General features: G+C 43.3%; 1 protein-coding gene across 1 annotated transcript in view; it reads right to left on the reverse strand.

Moving 5' to 3' along the window:
- LOC118370900 (DENN domain-containing protein 5A-like) overlaps window positions 1-15,968 on the reverse strand; it is a 60,693-nt gene that overhangs the window by 44,006 nt on the left and 719 nt on the right. The window lies entirely within an intron of this gene.

A 15,968-nucleotide genomic window follows, 5' to 3' on the forward strand; every position in this document is an offset into this window, starting at 1 on the left:
ATTGTTCACATTCAAGGATATCATACCCATTTTCTCTTTGAATGTATTTCATGGAATTCAATCTACACTATTCAGAAATGTAATAATGAATGCAGCCATTTCACAAATAAACAAATCACAAAAGGGGACAGCTCTCAAAAATGTGTGTGAGGGGGGACTTGTTCAATACAGTAGACCACAAAGTTGCAGGAACATGTATTAGGAATACTGGACACAGCCAAAATTAATAAGCATTAACTCACAGTGTAAAGAGTGACACCAACATTACCACACCCTACTAAAGAAACAATAAAGTAGCTCATTTTCCCTACCTCAATGTGGCATCAGGGTGGTATGCCTACATAACACATAGGAACATGGGTCATGGTTGTCCATGTTACATGGTGTGGGTGTGTCATATGCAAATTAGGTTAAAATGACCCTAAAGATGCACACAACTAGAGGAGGGAGAGTATGCCAACAATATGAAGCATAATGATGAAGAAACAAATTATACTGAACAAAAATATAAATGCAACACGCAACAATTTCTATGATTTCACTGAGCTACAGATCATATAAGGAAATCAGTCAATTTAAATAAATAAATGAGGCCCTAATCTATGGATTTTTACATGACTGGGAATACAAATATGCATCTGTTGGTCACAGATACCTTTAAAAAAAAGTAGGGTCTTGGATCTGAAAACCAGTCAGTATCTGGTGTGACCACCATTTGCCTCATGCAGCACATCTTTGCATGCAGTTGATTGTGGCCTGTGGAATGTTGTCCCACTCCTCTTTATTGGCTGTGCGAAGTTGCTGGATATTGATGGGAACTGGAACACGCTTTGGTACACCTCAATCCAGAGCATCCCAAGCATGCACAATAGGTGACATGTCTGGTGAGTATGCAGGCCATGGAAGAACTGGGACATTATCAGCTTTCAGGAATTGTTTACAGATCCTTGCGACATGAGGCCGTGCATGATCATGCTGAAACATGAGGTGATGGCGGCAGATGAATGGCAGGACAATGGGCCTCAGGATCTCGTCATGGTATCTCTGTACATTTAAATTGCCATTGATAAAATGCAATTGCGTTCAATGTCCATAGTTTACGCCTGCCCATAGCATAACCCCACTGACACCATGGGGCCCTCTGTTCATAACGTTGACGTTAGCAAAGCGCTCGCTCACACAACGCCATGGTCGGCAATTGTGAGTCCGGTTGGACATACTGCCAAATTCTCTAAAACAATGTTGGAAGGGGGTTATGGTAGAGAAATTAACATTTCATTCTCTGGCAACAGCTCTGGTGGACATTCCTGCTGTCAGCATGCCAATTGCACACTCCCTCAAAACTTAAGATATCTGTGGCATTGTGTTGTGTGACAAAACTGCTCATTTTAGAGTGGCCTTTTATTGTCCCCGGCTAAAGGTGCACCTGTGTAATGATCATCCTGTTTAATAAGCTTCTTGATATTCCACACCTGTCAGGTGGATGGATAATGTAGGCAAAGGAGAAATGCTAACTAACAGGAATGTAAACAAATTTGTGCACAACATTTGAGAGAAATGTATGGGATCTTTTATTTCAGCTCATGAAACATGGGACCAACACCTTACATGTTGCGTTTATATGTTTGTTCAATGTAAGAACAGCTTAATGTAGCATTCAGTTAAAGTTAGTGGCAATGTGAATGAATCCTCTGCCCCGAAACACTATCTAGTGTCTTGCTAGGCTTTTTCGTAACATTATCTGGGGGTGAACAGCAAAGACTGTCATTCTCGTCTGGCATTTCCAGTCTGGCTGCTGGTAGTGCTTTCAGGGTTTGTAGCTTCCACAGAGAGATGTACTGTACGGACACTGTAACCAGGGGTGACATGTACAGAATGACCTTCTAGGACTTGTCGAAAAGGAGACATGGGTAATGTGCTCTTTTTCACTGAACCAACTCACACACTCTATAAAAATCTTGCTTAATGGCAAAGGGAGACAATTCCAAAGGATGAGTAGGACTGAAAGCATGTTTTCTCTAACTTTACGAAAAGACTGAACTCTTTCCAGTATAGTCTATTGAGGAAGCAGCGCCCCAGTGGCAGCCAATCATTGCTTTTCCCTGTCAAACAGAGGAGTATCCCGATCATGTGACTCAACATGGCCTGGCCACATTGGCTGTGACCAATGTTGAAGATGAATTGTCTCCATTACCTTTCAACAAAAGCAGCATGAGCCTTTCTTCATGGCAGACTGCCTCCTCAGCAGCAGAGTTGAAGCAGAGCTAAGATCAAATGGACAGACAGGCTAAGAGGTAATGAGGGAGTCAGTCTGCATCATCGCTTTCGTAAAAACGCTATCTGCTCCTCTGCCGTGCAGCCGCCTTAACCCCCTTTATAAGAATGGCTTTCTGTTTCCACAGAGCGGAGCAGAGGAAATAGAGAGAGCCTCAGGGTGTTGAGAGGGCAGTGTTAGCTTATTCTACAAGCTTTTCTCCAGTCATGAACAGGTTTCCTTATGTGAAGAATTTATTCCAGTTCTGTATGACTTGAGCTTTGACATCCAGAGTCAGGAACTGCAGAGAGGTCTCAAGGCATGTGTGGACCATGCACACACCATAGTGAATGTATATATACTGTATTCTGAACAAAAATATAAACCCAACATGCAACAATTTCCAAGATTGTACTGAGTTACAGTTCATATGAGGAAATCAGTCAATTGAAATAAAATCATTAGGCCCCAATCTATGAAATTCACATGACTGGGAATACATATATGCATCTGTTGGTCACAGATACCTTAAATAAAACAGGCCTCACAATGGGCCTCAGGATCTCGTCATGGTATTTTTGTGCATTCAAATTGCTATTGATAAAAAATGCTTGTTGTCCGTAGCTTATCCCTGCCCATACCATAACCCCACCACCACGGGACACTCTGTTCACAACATTGACATCAGCAAACCGCTCGCCCACACAACGCCATACACATGGTCTGCGATTGTGAAGCCAGTTGGATGTACTGCCAAATTTTCGAAAATGACGTTGGAGGCAGCTTATGGTAGAGAAATTAACATTACATTCTCTGGCAACAGCTCTGGTGGACATTCCTGCAGTCAGCATGTCAATTGCACGCTCCTTCAAAAATTGAGACATTGTTGCATTGTGTTGTGTGACAAAACTTCACATTTTAGAGTGACCATTTATTGTCCCCCAGCACAAGGTGTACCTGTGTAATGATCATGCTGTTTAATCAGCTTCTTGATATGCCACTCTGGTCAGGTGGATGGATTATCTTGGCAAATGAGAAAGGCTCACTAACAGGGATGTAAACAAATGTGTGCACAACATTTGAGAGAAATAAGCTTTTTGTGTGTATGGAACATTTCTGGGATCCTTTATTTCAGCTCATGAAATATAGGACCAACACTTTACATATTGCGATAATATTTTTGTTCAGTGTAGAAATCTGCCTTTTATAATCTCAGAATATAGAGAAGTATTATGTGTATTGCTCAATAAAGGATGGCTTGGCTTCTTCTCAGTATCAAGTTCTCGAGTCAAAAAGTGATTTTGAATTACATAAAAGTACAGAAAGGAGAGGTCCAGCCTGGCCATCCGAAATGGCCAACAAGTACCGGAGGGCTAGATTTTTTAAGGGCACACACACTTCCATGTGTATAACACACTTCAACAGTCATTATTCAATTCCACAGGGTTACAGATTTGCTTAAACACTATTTAGTTAGACACTGTAAGATGCCCGAGGAAACTTCCTTAGGACTTGAGCTCCTTTAAAACACCTATGAATTATTAATAGGCAGCGAATATGAGTGCAGACACACACTGAGCATGTGCGGGGGGCTTTATAGTAATGTCATTCACTGAGGGAATTTCTGGGAAACTCAAGGGATGTTAGCATTTGAATAGTGGAGGTGGGTTGTGTCAGCTGCCTGTCCCCATGTACTCAGCAGGTCCAAGTTGTAGCCAGCCAATCACGTCGGCCTGGCAGGAGGGCCCCTAATACATATGCTAATCTAGTCTCACCCTGCACCCCAACACTGTCGCATAAAGGAGGGTTTTGTCATCAAGTTTGCCACGTTTTGGCTGCTGCAGCCAGTGATATAACTGCCCCCTGATGGCAAAGTCAGTGTCATGAAAAGATTATAGCATGTGCATGGCATACTAAGGGAGAGAGATATTAGCTGGTTAGTTAAATCGTTTTTTCAAAAATTACATTGTGATCGTGATCGTGACATGGCAAAAAATTATGAGACCTCTGTCCATGTTGCCTCGGAACAGATCACATTTAATAATTACTAGTCTGTCTTATTGGATATGAAGAGTATTTTCTGGAGATCACACAGCTTTGGACCTTAATAACTTCATCATATTGAATTGAAAATAAGAGGACCAAGGGAGTTCCATGAAAAAATAAATAAATAACAGTCCCATCTTAAGAGGCTTTGTGCACAAAAATCTATTGAAAATCAAAGAGAAAATGGGAGAGGGGGCAGATTACTATCTTGTCTCTTTGTGGGGGACACACAAGGAAATGCAGTGCTCTACAGAGGAACGCTTCAGGCCATGTTTAGGCAGTGGATAGGGAGAGAGTGGGTTTCTGTTCCCCTGTCAGAGCTCATGATCTGGAGGGGCTAATCATGCACTGGTCACAGCACAGAGGCATTCTGAGACAGACAGCTCATCCTCATTCACCTCAGCCTGATCATTTCTACCCTCAGTACCCATATTCCTAACGTCAACACGTTGACAGTCAGAGCCCCCTTATGAAAGTGAAATATACTTTTTTACTGACAGCTTTTTCAATTTCTACATCGGAAGACATGTTTTATACCTCCCCTAGAGAGACTCGAATCATTCTCCTCTAACATGGATGTCCTTTGGCAAGTCACAATGTCTGCTCATTATAGGGGCTTGAACTCTTATAAGAGAACATAGTCAGTACAGTGTTGATACAGAACATTCCTAGGCCTATATCTTCAGGCGGACTCCAGTTCCGGTTCTTAAGACAAATAACCCTCTAAAGGACACATCTGTTTTAAGTCCTGGTGGTGTAACCCAATAAGGGGCAGTGTCTTGGAGAAAGATGACGGAGGCTTCCTGTACGATATATGGGCTCTGTGAACAAACAAGCCAATAACACAAACAAGTCAATGGCACAGTAGAGAAAGGAAATTCTATATACAGTGTGTGCAAAAGGCATGAGGAGGTAGGCAATAAATAGGCCATAGGAGCAAATAATTACAATTTAACAGATTAACACTAGAGTGATAAATGAGCAGATGATGATGTGCAAGTAGAAATACTGGTGTGCAAAATAGCAGAAAAGTAAATAAAATAAAAACAGTATGGGGATGAGGTAGGTAGATTGGGTGGGTTATTTACAGATGGACTATGTACAGTTGCAGTGATTGGTAAGCTGCTCAGATAGTTGATGTTTATAGTTGGTGAGGGAAATAAAAGTCTCCAACTTCAGCGATTTTTGCAATTTGTTCCAGTCACTGGCAGCAGAGAACTGGAAGGAAAGGCGGCCAAATCAGGTGTTAGCTTTGGGGATGATCAGTGAGATATACCTGCTGGAACGTGTGCTATCAGTAGGTGTGGTTATCGTGACCAGTGAACTGAGATAAGGCAGAGCTTTACCTAGCAAAGACTTATAGATGACCTGGAGCCAGTGGGTCTGGCGATGAATATGTAGCGAGGGCCAGCCGACTAGAGCATACAGGTCGCAGTGGTGGGTGGTATAAGGTGATTTGGTAACAAAACGGATGGCACTGTGATAGACTGCATCCAGTTTGCTGAGTAGAGTGTTGGAAGCTATTTTGTAGATGACATCGCCGAAGTCGAGGAACGGCAGGATTAGAGGTCGACCGATTAATCGGAATGGCCGATTAATTAGGGCCAATTTCAAGTTTTCCTAACAATCGGAAATCGGTATTTTTGGGCGTCGATTTTTTATTATTATTATTCTTTTTTTTAAATACCTTTTATTTAACTAGGCATGTCAGTTAAGAACACATTCTTATTTTCAATGACTGCCTAGGAACTGTGGGTTAACTTCCTTGCTCAGGGGCAGAACGACAGATTTTCACCATGTCAGCTCAGGGGTTCCAATCTTGCAACCGCACAGTTAACTAGTCCAATGCTCTAACCATCGCACTCCACGAGTAGCCTGCCTGTTACGCGAATTTAGTAGAAGCCAAGGTAAATTGCGAGCTAGCATTAAACTTATCTTATAAAAAATAATCAATCATAATCACTAGTTATAACTACTGACCCAGTTTAGCAGGCAATATTAACCAGTTGAAATTGTGGAATTTCTCTTGCGTTCATTGCACGCAGAGTCAGGGTATATGCAACAGTTTGGGCTACCTGGCTCATTGCGAACTAATTTGCCAGAATTTTACATAATTATGACATACATTGAAGGTTGTGCAATGTAATAAGAATATTTAGACTTAGGGATGCCACCCGTTAGATAAAATACCGAACGGTTCCGTATTTCACTGAAATAATAAACGTTTTGTTTTCAAAATGATAGTTTCCGGATTCGATGATATTAAAGACAAAAGGCTCGTATTTCTGTGTGTTATTATGTTATAATTAAGTCTGATTTGATAGAGCAGTCTGACTGAGCAACAGCAGGCCCGTAATCATCCATTCAAACAGCACTTTCGTGCGTTTTGCCAGCAGCTCTTTGCAAGCACAGCGCTGTTTAAGACTTCAAACCTATCAGCCTAATGGCTGGTGTAACCAATGTGAAATGTCTAGCTAGTTAGCTGGGTGTGCGCTAATAATGTTTCAAACGTCACTCGCTTTTAGATTTGAAGTAGTTATTCCCCTTGCGCTGCAAGGGCCATGGCTTTTGTGGAGTGATGGGTAACGATGCTTCGAGTGTGGCTGTTGTCTATGTGTTCCTGGTTCAAGCCCAGGTAGGGGCAAGGAGGGGGACAGAGGCCATATTGTTACACTGGCAATACTATAGTGCCTATAAGAACATCCAATAGTCAAAGGTATATGAAATACAAATGGTATAGAGAGAAATAGTCCTATAAATACTATATTAACTACAACCTAAAACCTCTTACCTTGGAATATTGAAGTCTCATGTTAAAAGGAACCACCAACTTTCATATGTTCTCATGTTCTGAGCAAGGAACTTAAACGTTAGCTTTTTTACATGGCACATATTTTACATGGCGCACATATTTTACATGGCACACATTTTTACATGGCACATGTTACTTTCTTCTCCAACACTTTGTTTTTGCATTATTTAAACCAAACATGTTTCATTATTTATTTGAGGCTCAATTGATTTTATTGATGTTTTATATTAAGTTAAAATAAGTGTTCATTCAGTATTGTTGTAATTGTCATTATTAGAAATAAAAATATTGTCCGAATAATCGGTATCAGCTTTTTTGGTCCGCCAATAATCGGTATCAGTATCGGCGTTGAAAAATCATAATCGGTCGATCTCTAGGTAGGATAGTCAGTTTTACTGACTAGGGTAAGTTTGGCGGCATGAGTGAAGGAGGCTTTGTTGCGAAATAGAAAGCCGATTCTAGATTTGATTTCGGATTGGAGATGTTTAATATGAGTCTGGAAGGAGAGTTTACAGTCTAGCCAGACACCTTGCTATTATAGTTAGCTGTTGTCTCACCCACTGTTTTAGCTAGCTTTCCCAATTCAACACCTGTGATTACTGTATGCCTCGCTGTATGTCTCTCTCAAATGTCAATATGCCTTGTATACTGTTGCTCAGGTTAGTTATCATTGTTTTAGTTCACAATGGAGCCCCTAGTCCCACTCCTCATACCCCCTCCTTTGTCCCACCTCCCACATATGCGGTGACCTCACCCATTACAACCAGCATGTCCAGAGATAAAACCTCTCTCATCATCACCCAGTGCCTGGGCTTACCTCCGCTGTACCCGCACCCCACCATACCCCTGTCTGCGCATTATGCCCTGAATATATTCTACCATGCCCAGAAACCTGCTCCTCTTATTCTCTGTCCCCAACGCTCTAGGCGACCAGTTTTGATAGCCTTTAGCCGCACCCTCATACTACTCCTTCTCTGTTCCGCGGGTGATGTGGAGGTAAACCCAGGCCCTGCATGTCCCCAGGCACCCTCATTTGTTGACTTCTGTGATCGAAAAAGCCTTGGTTTCATGCATGTCAACATCAAAAGCCTCCTCCCTAAGTTTGTTTTACTCACTGCTTTAGCACACTCTGCTAACCCTGATGTCCTTGCCGTGTCTGAATCCTGGCTCAGGAAGGCCACCAAAAATTCAGAGATTTCCATACCCAACTATAACATCTTCCCTCAAGATAGAACTGCCAAAGGGGGAGGAGTTGCAGTCTACTACAGAGATAGCCTGCAAAGTAATGTCATACTTTCCAGGTCCACACCCAAACAGTTCGAACTACTAATTCTGAAAATTACTCTCTCCAGAAATAAGTCTCTCACTGTTGCCGCCTGCTACCGAACCCCTCAGCTCCCAGCTGTGCCCTGGACACCATTTGTGAATTGATTGCCCCCCATCTAGCTTCAGAGTTTGTTCTGTTAGGTGACCTAAACTGGGATATGCTTAACACCCCGGCAGTCCTACAATCTAAGCTAGATGCCCTCAATCTCACACAAATCATCAAGGAACCCACCAGGTACAACCCTAACTCTGTAAGCAAGGGCACCCTCATAGACGTCATCCTGACCAACTGGCCCTCCAAATACACCTCCGCTGTCTTCGTCCAGGATCTCAGCGACCACTGCCTCATTGCCTGTATCCGCTACGGTGCCGCAGTCAAACGACCACCCCTCATCACTGTCAAACGCTCCCCAAAACACTTCTGTGAGCAGGCCTTTCTAATCGACCTGGCCCGGGTATCCTGGAAGGACATTGACCTCATCCCGTCAGTTGAGGATGCCTGGTCATTCTTTAAGAGTAACTTCCTCACCATTTTAGATAAGCATGCTCCGTTCAAAAAATGCAGAACTAAGAACAGATACAGCCCTTGGTTCACTCCAGACCTGACTGCCCTCGACCAGCACAAAAACATCCTGTGGCGGACTGCAATAGCATCGAACAGTCCCCGCGATATGCAACTGTTCAAGGAAGTCAGGAACCAATACACGCAGTCAGTCAGGAAAGCTAAGGCCAGCTTCTTCAGGCAGAAGTTTGCATCCTGTAGCTCCAACTCCAAAAAGTTCTGGGACACTGTGAAGTCCATGGAGAACAAGAGCACCTCCTCCCAGCTGCCCACTGCACTGAGGCTAGGGAACACGGTCACCACCGACAAATCCATGATTATCGAAAACTTCAACAAGCATTTCTCAACGGCTGGCCATGCCTTCCGCCTGGCTACTCCTACCTCGGCCAACAGCTCCGGCCCCCCGCAGCTCCTCGCCCAAGCCTCTCCAGGTTCTCCTTTACCCAAATCCAGATAACAGATGTTCTGAAAGAGCTGCAAAACCTGGACCCGTATAAATCAGCTGGGCTTGACAATCTGGACCCTCTATTTCTGAAACTATCCTCCGCCATTGTCGCAACCCCTATTACCAGCCTGTTCAACCTCTCTTTCATATCGTCTGAGATCCCCAAGGATTGGAAAGCTGCTGCAGTCATCCCCCTCTTCAAAGGGGGAGACACCCTGGACCCAAACTTTTACAGACCTATATCCATTCTGCCCTGCCTATCTAAGGTCTTTGAAAGCCAAGTCAACAAACAGGTCACTGACCATCTCGAATCCCACCGTACCTTCTCCGCTATGCAATCTGGTTTCCGAGCCGGTCACGGGTGCACCTCAGCCACACTCAAGGTACTAAACGACATCATAACCGCCATCGATAAAAGACAGTACTGTGCAGCCGTCTTCATCGACCTTGCCAAGGCTTTCGACTCTGTCAATCACCAGATTCTTATCGGCAGACTCAGTAGCCTCGTTTTTCGGATGACTGCCTTGCCTGGTTCACCAATTACTTTGCAGACAGAGTTCAGTGTGTCAAATCGGAGGGCATGCTGTCCGGTCCTCTGGCAGTCTCTATGGGGGTGCCACAGGGTTCAATTCTCGGGCCGACTCTTTTCTCTGTATATATCAATGATGTTGGTCTTGCTGCGGGCGATTCCCTGATCCACCTCTACGCAGACGACACCATTCTATATACTTTCGGCCCGTCATTGGACACTGTGCTATCTAACCTCCAAACGAGCTTCAATGCCATACAACACTCCTTCCGTGGCCTCCAACTGCTCTTAAACGCTAGTAAAACCAAATGCATGCTTTTCAACCGATCGCTGCCTGCACCCGCATGCCCGACTAGCATCACCACACTGGATGGTTCCGACCTTGAATATGTGGACACCTATAAGTACCTAGGTGTCTGGCTAGACTGCAAACTCTCCTTCCAGACTCATATCAAACATCTCCAATCGAAAATCAAATCAAGAGTCGGCTTTCTATTCCGCAACAAAGCCTCCTTCACTCACGCTGCCAAGCTTACCCTAGTAAAACTGACTATCCTACCGATCCTCGACTTCGGCGATGTCATCTACAAAATCGCTTCCAACACTCTACTCAGCAAACTGGATGCAGTTTATCACAGTGCCATCCGTTTTGTCACTAAAGCACCTTATACTACCCACCACTGCGACTTGTATGCTCTAGTCGGCTGGCCCTCGCTACATATTCGTCGCCAGACCCACTGGCTCCAGGTCATCTACAAGGCCATGCTAGGTAAAGCTCCGCCTTATCTCAGTTCACTGGTCACGATGGCAACACCCATTCGTAGCACGCGCTCCAGCAGGTGTATCTCACTGATCATCCCTAAAGCCAACACCTCATTCGGTCGCCTTTCGTTCCAGTACTATGCTGCCTGTGACTGGAACGAATTGCAAAAATCGCTGAAGTTGGAGACTTTTATCTCCCTCACCAACTTCAAACATCAGCTATCTGAGCAGCTAACCGATCGCTGCAGCTGTACATAATCTATTGGTAAATAGCCCACCCATTTTCACCTACCTCATTCCCACTGTTTTTATTTATTTAGTTTTCTGCTCTTTTGCACACCAATATCTCTACCTGTACATGATCATCTGATCATTTATCACTCCAGTGTTAATCTGCAATATTGTAATTATTCGCCTACCTCCTCATGCCTTTTGCACACATTGTATATAGACTCCCCTTTTTTCTACTGTGTTATTGACTTGTTAATTGTTTACTCCATGTGTAACTCTGTGTTGTCTGTTCACATTGCTATGCTTTATCTTGGCCAGGTCGCAGTTGCAAATGAGAACTTGTTCTCAACTAGCCTACCTGGTTAAATAAAGGTGAAATAAAAAAATAAAAATAAAAATAAAATAGTTGTCCACATATTCTAGGTCGGAACCGTCCAGGGTGGTGATGCTAGTCGGGCGGGAGGGTGCAGGCAGTGAACGGTTGAAAAGCATGCATTTGGTTTTACTAGCGTTTAAGAGCAGTTGGAGGCCACAGAAGGAGTGTTGTATGGCATTGAAGCTCGTTTGGAGGTTAGTTAGTACAGTGTCCAAGGAAGGGCCAGAAGTATAAAGAATGGTGTTGTCTGCATCCACTATCATTAGTGGTGATCAGAGAAAGGGCTATCTGGAAAGCCCCATCCATCCTTACTGCCTGACTTTACCGTTTGAGTCAGAACACAAGCCATGGAAAGACCAGTGTGACTCAAACCACTCTGTAAACCTGACAAATCAGCTTGTGTTCACAAGTGACATGAATTGTGGGGTTTCTTATGATTTCACAAGGCTTCTGCTCACCTGAAGTGAAACTGCCAGATCAGCATATGGACAAGCCCCTCTTTCTCCAACAAACATCCCAGCAGATTTTGAGGGGTGATAACTGAGCCTGCATCATGGACCACACTACCTTATTGTGATTCTTAATGTTTCTTAAGGTGTCAGCATGCTTCAGTTAGACTAGTGCCTAGAGAAACTTGTCTTGCTGAACTGAACGAGTGTGCTCGCATACTCCCATTAAAAAAACACTTGAAAAACAAGAAAAAAGCGGCAATAGTTTTTGAGAAGCTGTAGCAAGTCTACACTTCGTCAAAATAGTCCAAATTAATCTAAAATAACTAATGAAATCTGTCATTAGTTTTGACGTTGTTGCCGAGGACATGTTAGCCGCAGCACCATTTTACATCCAACTAAGATGTTTGGTGCAGTATTTCTCAATGAAAAATTTGCATGAAAACAAGTCGTCTCTCATTGAATGACAACAAAGACTTTATTGAAGAGTCCCTACTGTTGACCAATCACCGACGAAGGGGTGTAGACAAAAAAAGCCTTACAGGTGTCAAATACGAACAAAAACGTCACAAAATGTTGTCATGATATATGCACAAACTCTTCCAAGGTGTTTCGGCTGGAAAGCATGCGGACAGCTTTATTCGACACACTCACCACAGCACAGACTAATTGCATAGAGACTGCAGCTCGAAGCTTGCTCAGTCCACTAAGCACATGACACCCATAATCTCCTCTGGTTGGTCAGTGAGAGCAGCTTGTGCTAGGCTTTCTATTTGCTGTGTGCACATGAGTCCTTCAGTCTGCCAGGGAGAAGAAGAGCTCCTCGACTCACCGTTGCTACCGTATATGAAGCAGCTCTGCTAGTGCTAACTGGGTCTCAGCAGCCTGAGAACAAGAGGGGCAGCAGGAAGTTCATACCGAGATCACATAGCCTGCACACAGCAGGAACCGTACTGCTGGCAGTATCTCCACAGAGTATAGTTGTGGTGGAGGGCGTTATCAAGAGATACCAAAATAGCTGCATGAGAAAGCATTCATGTAACTATCCAAAGGCCTTGTTTCTCGAAGAGGATACATACTCCCTAAGAGGATACATACTCCATGGATCTCTACTGTAGAGAGATAGGGAGAGGTGCTTTTCCAATGAGACTTATGTGTTTCCATCAGGAGTGTGACACTTAAGACTTGTAACGAGCAGAACCAACAACCTCTGCATCATCAACACAGTTGCCTTGTGAGGTGTTAAAAGGCCACAGTAGCCATTGTTATGTAAATTAAAATGAAAAGTACCCTAGGCTTGGCCCCAAGTCAGAGAAGGTCTGCAAGAGCTATGCCCAGTGAGACCCGGAGGGTGGCTTGCATAGATGGAAACAGAAAAGTCTGAGCCTTTTTGGTAAAACAGTAAGGTAAATCTTCAGTGGAAATGTGTGAATGGTATATTTGTTTGCAGACCATGACAGTGGACTAGTAGGGAGAGGAGACGGGAAGTAGAGGTTAGGGGAGATGGGGGGAGTGACATAAGGCCCAGAGGGATGGTTGAAAATCACAATTTGTGGTGAGCAATTGATCCAGAAATAAACTGTAAAACTTTCAGAGGGGCAGTAGTGTATGTGTCCACACTCTCTGTCACGAGCCAGTCTCTGCAGTCAGTCCAGCAGAACAGAGGCCAGGCTGTAGGAAGCTTAGACACCTTAACCCTGCTTATCTACTCACTAGTCAATCACGACACCTCACCACATCAGAGCTTTAGGAAGGCCAACACTAACAGCCGTGTGTGTACAGCTGGAGGAGATTCACAAATATACTCACAGGGATGAACTTTTCACAGACATTCCTACAGTATCTCAGTGACGTGGCAACACCCCATAGAGAGTTGTACACTCACAACATTGCTAGTGTATTGTCTGCTTGCTACGACATTGCAGTAACATTGTAATAGCGTTTTTTGTCAGCTAGTAAGATCTAGCTAAAAAAGCAGAAGGGAAAATGTGATGTATTGTAATCCTCTCTGATTAGAGAAGATGCTCCCTAACCATTATAACCTACCCCGTTGATCCTTGACCACAATGAGGAAGGTTACATCAGGGTCTGGCCCTAGGCAGTCTTCACTATTCAAAATCCCCGCTAGGCATGCAGTCACTTCCTATTCGCTGATCCAATCTTACAAGAGAAGGAATCCTGGAAGCATATCATTCAAAACATATTCTACATAAAACACACAGCTTGAGATATCTGATAGGCCAACAGCTTTAATTCCTTAGATGTGGCTGACAGACTCAGGAAACTGTCTGTAACAAGCATGTCTAATAAGAGCCTATCGTACCATTACACCAAACCGTGGTACAAGTCTCAGCAGTGCACTCATGGCCCTGGAACTATGCATGGAATGGCAAAGAGGACAAATTCCTCATCCCATATCAACTCAGCCAACAGCACCCTTAGCCCCCATAAAGGCTTTCCATTGTCTGAGTGAGTCACTACAGGAGAAAACATGAAGGCCAAGTATGGAACCTACAGGATAACCTATAGTCTTCTACAGTCTAGTCTCTGGTCAGAGGACCACCATTATTTTTCTAATTCACTCTTCCTAGATTTACAAATTACTGAATGACATGCAATCTCCTGCTGAACACCTCAGTGACCTTTTACTTTCACCAGCTGGTCTCTATCTCAGAGAGGCAGGTACTCGAGGAGAGGAGACAATCATGATAAGAATCTGAATAGCATAATTCTCTCAAGATAAACAACAGAGAAGTGAACACATCTTTGACTGATTCCTGTAAAAGATTCTACTTCCACTTTTACACTGAGAGGAAGGAAACGTGTCTTTGCGACAAACTTAAAATTTAAGAAAACGAATGCAAATACTGTTAATAATTTATCTCATCAGATGTGTTAAGTACATTTGCATAAGAGAGATGTGTTATAAGAGAGATGCGTGTGTTATCTAAAGATGTGTCCATCCCCCCTGCAAAAAAATGTCCCTTGATGATAAGTAGAACCTTAGGCCTATGTTTAGTGAATTGAGAGACATGCTAGGGTGGTGCCACTCACAAACCAGTGAGTTGTGTATGTTTTTTATTACTGCAGTTCACGGTCTTCTCTTTTCCTACATTATACCTCATTATTGTAAAATGAGGATACTTTATGAGGGGAAACTGTACAGTCAAGGCACAGGATGCATGCTCATTGTGTTTGTTGAACTATACAAGGGTTTGTTCTTTCCAGAGAGCCTCCAGAAACAAGTCACAGAGGTAGAGAGCAACTAATGACATCTCATGAGACACACATACACACAAAATAAAATGGTGCTGACTCATGATTGAGACCACCTACGAGACTAACAAAAATGTGTCAGCAGTATAATAAATTATTGTTCTGATTTGTACATATTCATAAACAGGAGGTGATGTTTACAGAAGAAAACTGTAGGGCTTGATTGTAAAGTAACAGTTGAGTTTAGGGAAATGCACATACTTACATATCCTTAGACCCTAGGCTACCAAAAAAAGTGTAGCCTGACTTGTCCTTTGAAAACAATGTCCTAGATTCTACAAGTTCCTTCCCTAAACATGATTGTTGTTGACAATAAAACCAAGATCAGCATCTTCAGGTACACCCACACCAGTTTCACTTCTTTTCAAACTCGTACACAACTAACCCACCACCCTGAGCTCAGGAAGAGTTCACCCCCCCCCACACACACACAACTGCTTTATGTAACATACCATCTTCATCTCCCCCAGAGACCCATGGCACTCTGAAGAAACAGCAGGCCCTCTCAGTCTAATAATGACATCATCCTATCATATTCAGCGTTCTGCCCCCCCAGGGAGAACCTTATGGTCCTTGATACCCCCAGTTTCACTCTGTTTTCTGCACTCTGCTTTCTGCCATGCATTGATCAATTAATTTCAATCTATCACTGAGGGTAAATGTGTAAGAAGGCAGTGGAGAATTAATCAAATCGTTCAGATGTGATAAACAACTAAGAAATCAGATGTGCTTCTTGGATGTAGCTATTTTTGGCCTAACCTGCTTGTATATATATGCTTGTTTATACATGTGTAAATACCATTGACAGTATGGGGATAGGGGAAACATCCCTATTATTTACAAATTGTAGAAATAGAAACATGTCTTATTCTGGTGAGGTCTGAAACACCCAATCAAGGT

The sequence above is a fragment of the Oncorhynchus keta genome, chromosome 14, assembly GCF_023373465.1.
Source record: "Oncorhynchus keta strain PuntledgeMale-10-30-2019 chromosome 14, Oket_V2, whole genome shotgun sequence".
Lineage (NCBI taxonomy): Eukaryota > Metazoa > Chordata > Actinopteri > Salmoniformes > Salmonidae > Oncorhynchus > Oncorhynchus keta.